Genomic DNA, 14,982 nt, shown 5'->3' on the forward strand with positions numbered 1-14,982 from the left:
GTAGAGTAAGCTATTTCGCTTGTGGCAGTAAACACAAGTGCACAATGGCAAAACTCTTTGAGGATTTGCTTATGTGTACTCCTCAAATATCTTACTTCCTCCATTTAGTAACTACAAATTTATAGAAGTGACATGGAGACTGTCTAAAAGATTGGTATGTGTTGCAGAGTTTGCAGCTATTGTGATATTGAAACTGTCATTGTTTTTGCTATGTATTATGTGTTATTAAACTGTGTGTGTGGTTGTGTTGTGCTATTAAACAGTGTCTATCAGATGTTTGTTCTCTCTTTTTTTGGGGCGGGGGGGGGGTGGTGGGGGTCTAATAGTTTTATCCTTCTCTTTTTCATTACAGTTCATTAAATATATTTCCCCTCAGTCTTTCAGCTTTTAATTGCAGAGTAAAACTGCTTCCAAGTTGAATTTTAGCAATTCATGAGTTGATGAACCTGCAGACCTAGCTTTGATACGTCTGTAGTGAGGCATAAGACTCATGAAACCACTATAAAGATATTTTCCATTTTTCATACAATTATATATAATGCACAAGAAATTAAGTTCCCATGATTTGCCATAGGCATTGTGCAAGGGTATCCATGTTATGATGGAAAAGAAAACCAAAATATTACAGTGAGTAAGATGATACCATGTCAATGTTTCATTGACCCTATAGTTGTTACATATTACTGGAAGCATTGTTTCTATAAATGAACTTTGAAATATATTGGAGAGTTGTTATGCTTCAGTGAGTAAGATTGTGTTCTATCAATCGTAAGGCCCTTAGTTCATATTCCCCTGGCTGTAGTGGTGGTTCCCCGAGGCAAGGCACTTAATGATCCTCATTGCCTAGTTCTTCAAATGGGACTTTAATCCCTTCATTACATACTTACAAGCAATCGTTACTTTTATAGGGACTACATTAAATCATGGTACACATACTACTTGAAAATCATATAGTTTATATACATGTATACGTCTTCGGATTATTTTAGATTGCTTTAGCAAATACCTCTTTATTTTTGTAGAAAGTAGTGTGTAAGGATGAAATAGATGCTCTACTTTGAAACAGGGTTTCGATCTGCTTTTCATGTTGTGACAGATATGATTCAACGTGTTATGTATTCTGTGAAGTTATTTCTGTGTTCAGGTAAAGACAATCAGGTCCAAGAAGTGCAGGGACATATAAGTGTCCGGAACAGCAAAAATTTCAAAGAACTTTGGCAAATGACAAGATGGTAATAGTTGCTTTACCAAAACAGCTTTTTGGGATATGTGATTTTGCTGTCGTTTGTAATAACTCTTCATTTGCTGTGTTTGCAACATGACCCAAACTTGATGTTTGTTTCAATATTTTGATGAAAATAATGACTCTTCCACTACGACAGTGTCGCACAAACCTTAGCCCTCTTGCAGCTAGACGTACGTACCTGTTTGTGATCTTGGGCAGTTTTTCAGTTAGAATCACTGGGGTTAATCCTGGATATGATTACCTGTACACATCCCAGAGTCATGTTCAGGACATGAAAAGTGCATTAAAAAAAAAACAGGATGAATTAAGTTTCAGTTGTTGAATCAAAATATTATTGTAATATTATTATTACGTGCTGATCCTTCTCACATTACATTTCATGGAAAAACAATTTAAAAATTACAACTCTGTTTTTAAATATTTAATATTACTGCCATTGCTAGCTGTGATATCTTAGTGAGAGTTGTAAAGTGAAGTGTGTTGTATAATTGTACAGGTGGTGAATGGAAGTTGTTTAAGTATGTTTTTTTACACATTGCCAAATGTTGATATGATGTATTTTAGACATTGATTAAAGCAGTGTAGGGTTCCTGTGTAGTATCAGAGTATAAACATGAGTTTTTCAATTCAGTTATACTTTATTTTCTTCCAATGACAGGTAATTTATGATACAGTCCACATTTGATAAATTACATTGTTTTAACAATTTTTTGGAAGTCATTAAGCGTATTACTAAATACATGCTTGAATAAATGTATAATGCATACTGTGCAAGGATGACAAAAAACGTAAATACAGCGATGGAAAGGTGTGATATACTGAAAAGCAACGCTTGTAAGACATGTCATCCTTCTGATATAGATATGTAGAATCGCCTTATTTGTTTTTTAAAAACAAAATGAATGTTTGCTATTTCACTCATCCTCATGCATCACAGCATTGCTGTTATCTTTTTTTTTTTTTTTTGGTAGGTATGTGTAAACTGATGATTGGTTTACAGAGATGTGGGGGAATTGAAAATGTTGGACTTCCTCAAATCCCTCGAAAGCACACATCATAGCTGACTTAACTGTAGTGTGTAGATGCACTGGTTTATGTCTACATTGTGTTATGCAGATACACTGTGTTGTACACTGTGCACTGTGTATACACAGTGTCAGGATGATTCAACACAGATGTAGTGTGTCTGCCACAGACATATTGTGTGAAGTTCAAATCCTGTGCGGGTCTGTAAATTTGGTTGTGTCATGTTTACTAGTTGCATCTCCTTTCATTTTACCAATGTAGTAAAGGCAAAATGGTCTTATATCAGAACACTTTTTTAAAACGAAAAATGCCAGCTTTCTAGACAGGCATACTAGGGACATAGAAGGTCCTTTTCTAGGCCCTATTTCATAAAAGAAAGTTGACATGTAAAGTTGACATGATAGCAACTCTTGCTGGAATTATACATTTGTCAGGGTAATGACAAGATTGAAGAATCAAGCTTCCTGATTCTTTGTCGCTGTGGGAAGTTGCCATTCCAGCAAGAGTTGCTGTCTTAACATCTTTCATGAAATAGGGCCCTGGTCTTTTCTGCCACCCTGGGCAACACATGTACAGATCAGCTTCAGAACAGCTTGTGGATAAAACGGATCCAATGCTGAAATAAAGTGTGACTACCCCGCTCGAAACCATCAAGAAGTTGGCCAAAATGAATTTCCACTTTTCTACATATTTTAAAAGAGTATGCTCTAAGCTTTAAAATGATATGTAATTTGTTCAAATTAGACCATCTTCACCCTTTCAAAAAGTGATTGAAATAAGAGAGAGGTAGGAGGTGCACTTTCATGGAAAAGGGAGAATAGAAGATTCAATGATTAGGGCCACTTTATAAAGCATCCTTCGCACAAGTACAGTGTATCAATTTCCCAGTGAAACAGTGCCTGTCCCCAAAATATGGTCTAGAAAAACTGCTGATATCTCAATTTCACTTTTGTTTTAAGCTGCCAAATTTCGACAGTAGGTAAAGAAAAGATTACTCTCCCAGGTAAGACTGTCGCTCAACCCGTATGATATATTTTGGTCGACTACAGAGAATCCTGATCTGTGACTCTTTTGTGGGTTTTGAGCTGGGCGGTCACAAAATGCAGTGAAATGGAAAGATAAACTGGTCCCTGATATGCTTGGAGGAATATGATGAATAACCAGTGCATACAGATGCGTGAGCACACCCAAGCAGAGATTGTTTTGATAGGAGCCTACTGCCATTCACTGGCTTTAATATAGCATGTAACATTGTTATAAGCATCCTGTAATTTCTCTCAATCCGATGTCAGACAAGGTCAAAGTAGATATATACTATAGGTAGGTGTACAAGTGGTTTACTTTGTTATTATTCATTTCCCTGTGTGCAGTATTTGTACAGGTGTTGCAATACTGTCGATATTCAATGTATTGAACAAGCAGGATTTATGAACATAATTCCTCGACATGCAATGTCACTGGAAATGCATTATCAAATTGGCAGTTTGGTTGGTCATGTAGGGCCTGCATAATTCTAGTCTTCCTTGTATGCCAACAGCTCAATTTGCCACCAGCAATTCACTTTATAACCTTTGCTGACTGATCATGAAGCATATGCTTGTACAAAAAAGTTTTGCTCTTTTCCCTTGCATGTTTCAAGTAGTAATAGGGATTTTATTATAACTTTACCTATATGTCTGTGTCAGCTTTGTTGTTTTTTCTGTATATTTTTTTTTGTATGTGTGCATGCACTGGCATAGCCGGGGGGGGGGGGGGGGGGGGGGGCGGACGACGCCCCCCCTAAGATTTGGACCGGGGATTTGGGAGGCGGAAAAAAAAAATGCGTATTATGCTGTATGCATGCACATGAAGCGGGTCTCCTTTGCAACCTTCAATCAAATAAGATATTTTTTTAGAATATATCACTAAAAGTGTGCACCAGATCGTTGAATTTCAATTCAAAATATGCAAAATCTCTCGTGCTTGGGAGGGGGTATCCCCCTCCCAAACCCTCCCCCTCTCTAGCTAAGTACACTTTTTAGATTTACAAAAAATTCTGAGTAATTCTGAGTGCACAAGACTTATCACTTATATTCCGAAAACTGAAGGTTCCCTCATGTATCTTAAGGGGAATTTCCCCTTTTAATTGACCCTTTCCTCCCTCAGCCCCCCCCCCCATCAGTTTGTTTTTGTTTTTTTTTGTTTTTTTGGTTTGTTTTTTTTTGTTGGTGATTTCCCAAATGTTGATTCCATCAAATATGCGTATACGAGATATCTCAATTTCAACCTTAAAAAGATAAAAGCTCCATCGGAAGGGAAGGGTGGAGATAACACTCGCCCACGCCTTCTCCCTACTCACCCCCCCCCCCCCCCCCCCCCCCCCGCCATGCAAAGAAGTAGACTGTGGCTATACCTAGATCGCTTTATTTCAATTCTAAAAACGCAAAAGCTCCGCGAGCGGGAGGGGGAATCCCCCTTCCCCTAAGTTCTACCTCACTAGACTTTATATATACGCACAGATGGTGCACATTCGGAATAAGAGCTAAATTCCGTGATTTTAACACTTCGATGAAAAAGTATTGCACCAAAAATTTGCACCAGATCGCTGAATCACCTTCGTGTGGGAGGGGATATGCCCCTATCTACACCCTCGTGTGCATGCTTTTTCTGTTTGATTGCTGAACAGACAGCGTTCATGATATTCAGTGTAAGAATTAATACAAGAAGACTAGCGTATTTAAATTATACCATTTTATAGGCAAATTGTTCAATAATAATCTACACTAAAATATACTGCAACCTTAAACAAGTGGGACTGTTTCAACTCGTTAAAACACGCAAAAACATGCATCAAATTGCACCATTTGCAACATCAAAATGCAAAAAGTTCTTACTGTGGGAGGGGGGACACCCCCCTCCCACACCCTCCCCTACCCCCTCGCTCGCTCCGCTCGCTCGGGTTCAGTCGCGTTCATAATATTCAGTGAAAAGAATTAATACAAGAAGTGTATCTAACTTATACCATTTTATAGGCAAATTGTTCAATAATAATCTACATCAAAATAAACTGCTACCATAAACAAGTGGGACTGTTTCACGTCGATAAAACGCGCAAAAACATGCATCAAATTGCACCATTTGCAACATCAAAATGCAAAAAGTTCTTACTGTGGGAGGGGGGACACCCCCCTCCCAAACCCTCCCCTACCACCTCGCTCGCTCCGCTCGCTCGGGTTCAGTCGCGTTCATAATATTCAGTGAAAAGAATTAATACAAGAAGTGTATCTAAATTATACCATTTTACAGGCAAATTGTTCAATAAAAATCTAAATTACATCAAAATAAACTGCTACCTTAAACAAGTGGGACTGTTTCACGTCGATAAAACGCGCAAAAACATGCATCAAATTGCACCATTTGCAACATTAAAATGCAAAAAGTTCTTACTGTGGGAGGGGGGACACCCCCCTCCCACACCCTCCCCTACCCCCCTCGCTCGCTCCGCTCGCTCGGGTTCAGTCGCGTTCATGATATTCAGTGAAAAGAATTAATACAAGAAATGTATCTAAATTATACCATTTTATAGGCAAATTGTTCAATAATAATCTACATCAAAATAAACTGCTACCATAAACAAGTGGGACTGTTTCACGTCGATAAAATGCGCAAAAACATGCATCAAATTGCACCATTTACAACATCCAAATGCAAAAAGTTCTTACCGTGGGAGGGGGGACACCCCCCTCCCACACCCTCCCCCCCCCCCCCTCGCTCGCTCTGCTCGCTCGGGCTCGGTCGCTTTGCTCCCTCGCAGACTAACCGCCCCCCCCTAAGATGAAATCCTGGCTACGCCGTTGTGTGCATGTATTTTTTATGGTTGTTGCTAGTCTGTTTTCAGTCTTTGAATAACTTATTCTACTCTGTGTGAACACATGTACCTGAAATAACAATCTATTAACTCATTTTGTTGGAGAGAAAGATACACATGTATACTGTTGTTTACAGTACTTCTAAAGTGCTTCAACATTTTGAATGCAGTTTGCAATGCTTTAAACTGTCATGTTCTTCTTACTTTTAATGAATGTTTCCTGCCTTTGAAGCACACCTTTCTCAACTTGCCACCATATGCCACTCACCAGACTAATATCAAAATGTGATGTCACGGATGGGAATGGATGTCCAGGAACATAACTGTAGATTTTACATTTAGAAATAGTGGTTGACAGTGTGTGTAGTTGCAGTTTTTCGTTTATATACAAATGTATTTAATTATATTGTATGGAGTGGGTTTGGAAAGGGTAGAGCTCTTGTAAGAATTATGCAACTCTTAATTGTGGCGCTTCTACACGTGCGTGTATTGAAATGGAATGTTAAATAAAGTAACATGGTAAAATGAGGGTGTTTGTTGAGCGTGTATTGTTTGCTATAGTCTACAGACAAGTTGAATACAGTCGACCTCGCTGAGGTCAAATCCAAAGGGACTGGAGAGAGTCCTACACCTTGATTTATGCATGAGAATTAACATGTGTTTGTATCCATGTGGGGTAGAAACACTTTTCTTGTTTGGAAAATACTTTGGGTGTAAAACATAATTGCATCTGTAGTAAAAACATTTCCACAATCATATTTGTTAGAGAAGACTTTATCAAAAACCTAAAGATTCTATGTCAAATTAAAGGAAATTTACTTGTATTGAAACATAATAGCTGTACACAAACTTAGACATTTCACATAAGAGAACACATTCCTAAATTTGTTCCAATGTGCAAAAGTCAAAATTGCAAAATTGCACAAATATACAAAGAAGGCAAGCAAATTTAAGTTCAACCATATTGCACAAAAAGTAACACAGAGTAAGATAAAAGTTTGCATAGTTCATTGCACTTGAATATATATATATATATTTTTTTTTTTTCTTCTTTTTTTTTTTTTTTTTTTTTTTAAATCAAAGGTAATATTTCTTTCCCTAAAGTCAGTATCGGCCTTTAAGTTTTTCTTTCTTTCTTTAGTGTCGATGTATTGTTGGGCCACCATAACTGTCAATCATTGCAGCACATATTAAAGGGATAGTATAGTTTGGTTGAGAAGCACATTCAGGTTTTAACTTTATGAGATGATTAATGACCACTTGAATATAATATGAAAGAGCATACAATTCTAAGAGGAATTCAAAGTTTATTAGATGAAAATCGGTTTTGAAATGCCTTAGAAATGCCTTAGAAATAAAAAAAAGTAAAACAAAGTGGTCTTTTATTGGAATAACTTTGTTTCTGGATATCTCAGGCATTTCAAAACCGATTTTCCTCAAATAAACTTTGAATTCCTCTTTTGATAGCATGCTCTTTAAAGGGTGTGTACAGTTCTGGTCGAGGCGAGGTTTTATCTTTTAACGTTTTGCAAGATATTCAGAAACCACTCTGTGAGATGTCAAAGAGCATGCAATTCTAGCTAAGGGGTATCAAAAGTTTATTTGATGAAAATCGGTTTTGAAATGGCTGAGATATCCAAAAACAAGGTGAAATAAAGAGATCCTAATAAAAGGCGTGGTCTGTCGCCTTTTATCATTGCCACCTTTTTTTGATATCTCAGCCATTTGAAAACTGATTTTCATCAAATAAACGTTGAATCCTTCTTAAAATTACATGCTTTTTCATATTTCATAAGAGGTTTCTCATTATCTCACTTAGGAATGTTCAAAACATGAATCCCCACCTCAACCAGTACTGTACAGTTCCTTTAATATTTCATATGAGAAGTTTGTAATCAACTCTTCAAAAGTCACTCTTAAATTCCATCTCAACCAAACTAAACAAACCCTTTAATAGAATCTTCTTTTTTCCCCTCATTTATGGGAGAGAGAGAGAGAGAGAGAGAGAGTGTATGTGTGTGTGTGTGTTTGTGTGTGTGTGTGTGTGTGTTGCAAAGGCTCAACCAAGAAGTTTAATCAACTCTCTCTCACTCGAAATGATAAAGCCATTGTGTAACCTTGATAATTTGTTTCCATTTTTATGAGAAAGAGCGTCGATACAGCAATGCGGCTGATTGTCCATTTTCATAATTTTTGCTTTTGCACCTTGACAGCTAAAGTGTGTTCATTCATGCATAAAAATGAGTTACATGTTACTATAACAAGTATGGAATTTGCTTTAATTTGATATATTCTTCTCATTACAGTGATATACTTCTGCACACACACACACACACACTCACACACAGACACATAAATCTGAACATGAAAAAAGATTTTGATTGTGTGTGTGTGTGTGTGTGTGTGTGTGTGTGTGTGTGTGTGTGCTGAGTGTATGTAGGATCTGAGGATGGTACCGTACAAAAAGGAAACATATTGGTCATTGCAATTTTTCCCTCTACGCGTCAATTATTTTATACAGGTGTAAAGTAGTATAGTGTGGTGAATATGTAATTGAATGAGACATCAAAGATATCTCTTACAGGCTATAATATTGAACATGTCCACAATGACTAACATTATGTTTCCCTCAAGCAGTTCTAGATAGGTCTGACTGTATAATGTTTGAAGATGCTTGACAAGGTTGGTTTGTTTTCATTTTCATTGGTGATATGAGCCTACATGTAGGCCTATACATAGTCTTGTGTGTTCTGTGTAGTGTTGATGCGTGTGTGAGTGTGGATGTGTGTGTATTTGTGTATTTATGGTTTTCATTTTTCATGTAGTCTAGCTATCTCATTGTATACTGGTATATGCCATGTTTGATAGGGCCCCACTAACAGGCCTGGCTTTCAAAAGGGTCTTTACTAGAAAGCCATGTATGTAATTTTTGTATTTTTATTTATTACCGGTAATGAGTTATGAATTCCAGATGCACAATGTATGTTTGCTGTTTGTTTTGTTTTTTGGTGTTTAAATAAACTGAAAATGAAACTGACTGATTTGACAATAAGGCAATGGCTTGATAGCAGCCTGGCCCATTTAAATACTGAGCTGCACTAGCTATAGCTTGTCTTACATGGGGTCCAGTTACAAGTATGTAGGCCCTACTTGGGGCAATCCACTTCACTTCAAATAATTTTGATATGCATGTTTCGATCACCACTTTTTATCCTTGCATATTACAGAACATAACTTTCAAGTACTCATTAGTCATAGCACTTTGAGATGAACAAGAAAATGGTCGAAGCCAGTCCTTTAGTTTACTACTGGTACCGTTTATGTTGCTTCTGAAAACATATATAGGTATTACCAGTACATGAAGTTCATGTAAGCCTACTTGTTATGGGTCAATCAAGTAGGGCCCCTACTGGTCAGTGTGAGCATGGAGCTACAAACCATGGTGTGGGGAAGTGCTGACGGCTGATATAATAGGGGCTTCCCCCACCAAACTTTGTGGCAACGCGCAACACCTGATCGGTATTTCCTTTTCTAGTCGTGTGCCCGGCAGAAGGGCCCTAGACGGGCACATGACGAGGGTGAGTGCTGGCCATGGCTGGAGAACAATCTGGAAGCAGCTAGCGCGACCTTTACTTTTTTCCTTTTTTTTTCTTTGTTTTCATCGGAAAGTGCGCATGCGCATTCTTTCTAAACACTACACACATTATCCTCGTGCGTGGGCCGTACACACATGGTTACAGTCATATCGATTGTTCTCTCATACACACACATACATACACACACATACGCACACACACTCACACACACACACACACACACACCTATCGCTCTAGCTCTCGTGGCGGTAGTGGCGTGGATTGCGCGAGAACGAAAAATGCGGAGCGAGCGCTGTAGCGATCGGCGAGCGAACGATCGCGCGAGCTAGCTGCGACCATCAGAGCATACGAACGCATGGAGCCGGGTTACTAAGTCGTCCAAAATTTGACTGTGCAGGACTGATGAAACCTTGAATCTCTTTACACGAAAGGGTGTGTTCACGTTTCATAGAAGTAACAAGTTTGCCTTCGGCAGTTTTAGATATCGCCGAATCCGTGCAAACTGATCAGAAAAGACAGTTGGTAAGTTACATGTAATTTCTCCTCTTGTAATTTACCCTTTTAACAAATGTGCTGGTGCGGTGGCTGGCCACTGACTGCGGTGTGTAATGTCGATGTGTGGAAATTGTCTTGACAAAGCACAACCAGCCGTGCCGGTGCTGTTTCCTGCATCCAGAAGTAATTCAATATCCTTTAACAACAGGTTATAGCCAGAAATGTTACATTTCGGAGAGCCGCATGACAACGTAAATTACCATAGTGTACAAATGGGCATGTAATGCTGTGGGAATCCCCTGGACTGGTCGTAGATTGGGCAATTGCTTGGATGCAGATGTTAATGAAAATTGAAACACTAAAATTTAACTCGAAATTAGACATTCTTGTAAATTTATTTCTATCTAACGTAACGTTTAGAGGGCCTAAATTTAATTGGGCAATTTCGCGGTAAGAAAGTTTAATTTTTAAGCAAATTTCCATAGGCCCCCTAACTTTTATAATTAATGTTAACTCGTTATAATGTTAGAGCCTGTCTTGTTTATTTTTATTATGAAGTCACCATTAAAACCGTTAACGTTAGAGGTCTAGATCTATAACTTGTTACTACAGAGCCAGAGGTTCTAAATTTTAAGTTAAAAATGTTAGAGTTGTCATGGCAACTTAAAGGATTGGTTAGTAATAATGTTACAAAAAAGGACAAGACCAAAAAATCAGTGTCTTTGACTCTTAGTTGTGAGCAAAAATAAGGGGTAAATTAATTAACTAGCCAATAGATGCAAAGATGTAGATCTAAGTCACTACAAAGTGTTGTATTGCCAAATAATTTCAATATCGTGACAAATATTTTCAGCAGTTATATCGTCCAATTACTTAGTAAGTACCAATTTTTTGTTTTCTAAGCTAACATACCAATATAGCATGGTTAGTATTATAGTAATGCTAACTGTTGTGTCAGTTAAAGGGACTGTACAGTATGGTAGGTGTTCAACACACTGACCGGGTCCATACTGTATCTACCGACCGGGCATTATAATGGCATTGCGCGTACAGAAAGAAAATGTACGCATGGGACTACGCGCAACGGTGTTCGATTCTTTACTGGGCTACGCTACCGAGTAAAATGAGGCGAAAACAAATAAGTATTCCCTCTAAATTAACAAAATTTAGCAAATTCGAATAAGATTTATCGTGTAACTACATATAACTAGGCCGGCAGTGGCCTAACTTTGCTGACTCGTTGTTAGATGTAGAGTATCCTTCCGTAATAAATTTGACGATTTTGACCGCAAAATTGTCACCGCCGCTTGTACGATCGTGCACACACGTTACACAGTACACATGACATAATTATTTTGTCGCCCGCTACGACCATACGAGTTGAAGCAGAAACGAGAAATGAATGTGAAAAAACAAACCGACTCATCTAATTTATTTCAATTACGATGAAAATTTTCCTAATGAAAATCAATTCAAATTCATCAAATAGTCCTTCAAAAGTAATATCGAAGGATTCAAAATATATTCAAATATTATTGGGGAAAAAATGACGGCTAGAAAAAAACAGCGGCCTGTCGAAAAAACGCATTTAAGTGCCCTTTATACGTATTGTCAGGGTGGTCAGTTGAAATGAACAGGGCAACTGAGTGCGGAAAAAATGACACCCCACGCGTTCGAAGCCTTCATCTAGAGCGCGTACATCAGATCGCATTTTCAGTGCGCGCTTGTGAATCCGGAGTGTTTTCTCCACATGTGAGTAAAATTTCAGGCAAATTGTGACATTTTTCACGTTTCTATTGATAGGAAAACATTAGGTGGCCGGTATTATGAACACCCAACCATACTGGTTGAGGTGGGGATTCATGTTTTGAACATTTTTAAGGGAGATAATGAGAAACCTCTTATGAAACATGAAAAAGCTTGTAATTCTAAGAAGGATTCAACGTTTATATGATGAAAATTGGTTTTCAAATGGCTGAGATATATCCAAAAAAGTGATAATAATAAAAGGCGACATGCCACAACTTTATTAGGATCTCTTTGTTTCACCTTGTTTTTGGATATCTCAGCCATTTCAAAAGCGATTTTCATCAAATAAACTTTTGATACCCCTTAGAATTGCATGCTCTTTGACATCTCATAGAGTGGTTTCTGAATATCTCGCAAAACGTTTAAAACTAAATCCTCACCTCGACCAGAACTGTACACACCCTCTAAGTATACATTTGTCCAGAGTAATTCCACATGTCATTTCAACCCATTGTAATTGATAAGATATCACATGACCTCTGGAATATTCAAATGTATTCATCTTTTTTCCTTAAGCAAAACTTTGAGGAAAAAATATCAAAGGAACCCATTGTAATTTCCATTTAAGTGAATTTAATTTTCCCCAGTCCGACATGTACATTTTAAATGATGGTTTTTAAATCTCGCAAATTCAATGAATCAGAAAAATAAGATCAGTACTTCATTTGAAAGACCTTTGAGATTTCTGAACATTCATGGCATTAGTTTACAGTTTACAGTTTACATTGATGTCATGTCCTCCTATGTGTACTACAAGTCCTAACTTTTGAATTGCCCAATTCAATATTAACTCATGAGGCCTACTGTTCACTTTTCATCCATCTCCCATCAGACATTCAAATTGTTGCAAGTTTGCACAGTGATTTTTTTTTTTGTGTACACATGTCCGCTCTCCATGATGAAAAGAATAAAACATTCTGTCCACGCTTTTTGACAAAAAAACGATGTGCTAACTGGCAGCAACCCACCGAAGCACAGGCGCCACCTGGTTCACTCAATGCAGGACTGCCGCACGTTGTATCGGCCTGATCCAACTCACGAAAAAAAAAATTCTGTGCTGTGGCTCTCACCTCTCCACGCATGAATCGGCCCCATGAAACTGCAGTCTGACCTCATTTTACAAATATTTATTTTGAAAAAAAGTTAAGAATTATAGTATTAAAGACATAATTTACCATTTGCAGAAGAAACAAAAACCCAGCATTATTGCTTTAAAATAGTTCTAAAATGTGAGTTTAGGATAGAAACAACCACTGTAAAAAATTGAATTCGTATACCCAGGTACTGTAAAAGTGGATATTTTCACGCAACTAATTTTTTGTGCTTGGTCGGGTAAGAAGAGTTTCGCGTGTTTTTAATTATGCGGAATCAGGACATCAACTACTGGAACATATGGCACGCAAAAATATTCGCGTGCTTTTACTTTCGCGCTAGCTTCTGGTTGCACGAAATGCGCGGAAATTTCAACACCACAAAAATTTCCACTTTTACAGTAATTGATGTTTGTAAATATTGTTGAATACATAAAATGTGAACAATAGTTCATAATAAAAATGTTTCCTGACTAAACCGTCTTCAGCTACACCTTGTACAATGTGTACGTATTAATGAGAAAAATATTGATATCTCCTCATAATTTAGGCTTTATTGCAAAAATTTTATGTGGTATAATGTAGGATGTTTTGTGATACAACAGACCTACACATATGCATCAAATGTGATATCTTGAAATTTTTTTAAATCACTGCTCCCAGAGGTAAACAGGACCTTTAACCTAATCTTGTGCATACATTCAAAATTACAAATTTCTCACCAATAGAAGAGGTGGGTATTCAAATTTTTCTGCAAACGAATCACTTTGTAGGTATTTCGGGTTCACTTTGTAGGTATTTCGGGTTCACTTTCTTTGTGAATTCTGCCGTCCACCAGCCTTTTGTGTGCAAGTGTCCCATGACATCCAGTGCAGACAGCGCACAAGCCATGAAATACATCCTCACGTGCTTGCACATGCTGCGAGCTCGCTCTGAAAATCCCACAGCTTGCAGTGCTTCAAATTTCAACAAATGTGGTCCACACAGGTTCTTGAATTTAGTACAGAAACTTTTTTGAAAGGCGAATAAGTATAAAATAACACTGCACAGTCAGGTCTTGCAAATCCCATTTGTTGAAGTTGTTAACAATAAAATGAGTGACAGAATGCACGCTTCTTACTGTTGAGTGCGCGTGGCAAAGTTTGTGTACTGTGACGTCAGAGCCAAGCAATGGAACAAAAAACTTGATCTTTGAGTTTAAAGGGGTCGTACAGTTTTGGTTGAGACGTAATTTCAGGTTTCTAACATTTTTTGGTGAGATAATGAGAAACCTCTTATGAAATATGAAAGAGCATGTAATCTATGAGGAATTCAATGTTTATTTGATAAAAATTGCTTTTGAAATGGCTGAGAAATCCAAAACAGAGCCATTCTTATAAGATAAGGGACCCACACTTTATTACGATCTCTTTGTTTTACTTTGTATTTGAATGTTTCAGTCATTCCAAACCTGATTTTCATCAAATATAAACTTTGAATTCCTCTGAAAATGGTATGCTCTGTACTATATCATAAGTTTTTTCTTGGTATCTCGCAAAAATTTATAAGCGAAATTCTCATCTCCACCAATACTGTATCATCCCTTTCAAGGCATAATTTACCATTTGCAGATGGAGCAAAAACCCAGCATTAGTGCTTCAAAATAGTTCTAAAATGTGAGTTAGGGATAGCCATTCTTGAAGTTTTGTTATGTTTAGTACCAATAGTGGCTGAGCAACATACATGTATAGTATCAGTTGTAGATGTACAGTCAGTGTTCCTGTGTATCCACTTAGTGTTACTATCTCATAGATGAAAACAAAAGCAAAACAAGGAAACAGAAGTAGAATGTCAATCTCTCTTTACAAGGTTCTGAAAGAAATCAAAAGCTCA

Source organism: Diadema antillarum, unplaced genomic scaffold, assembly GCF_040938485.1.
Source record: "Diadema antillarum isolate AM-2024a unplaced genomic scaffold, OU_Dant_1.0 seq00000097_RagTag, whole genome shotgun sequence".
Taxonomy (NCBI): Eukaryota; Metazoa; Echinodermata; class Echinoidea; order Diadematoida; family Diadematidae; genus Diadema; species Diadema antillarum.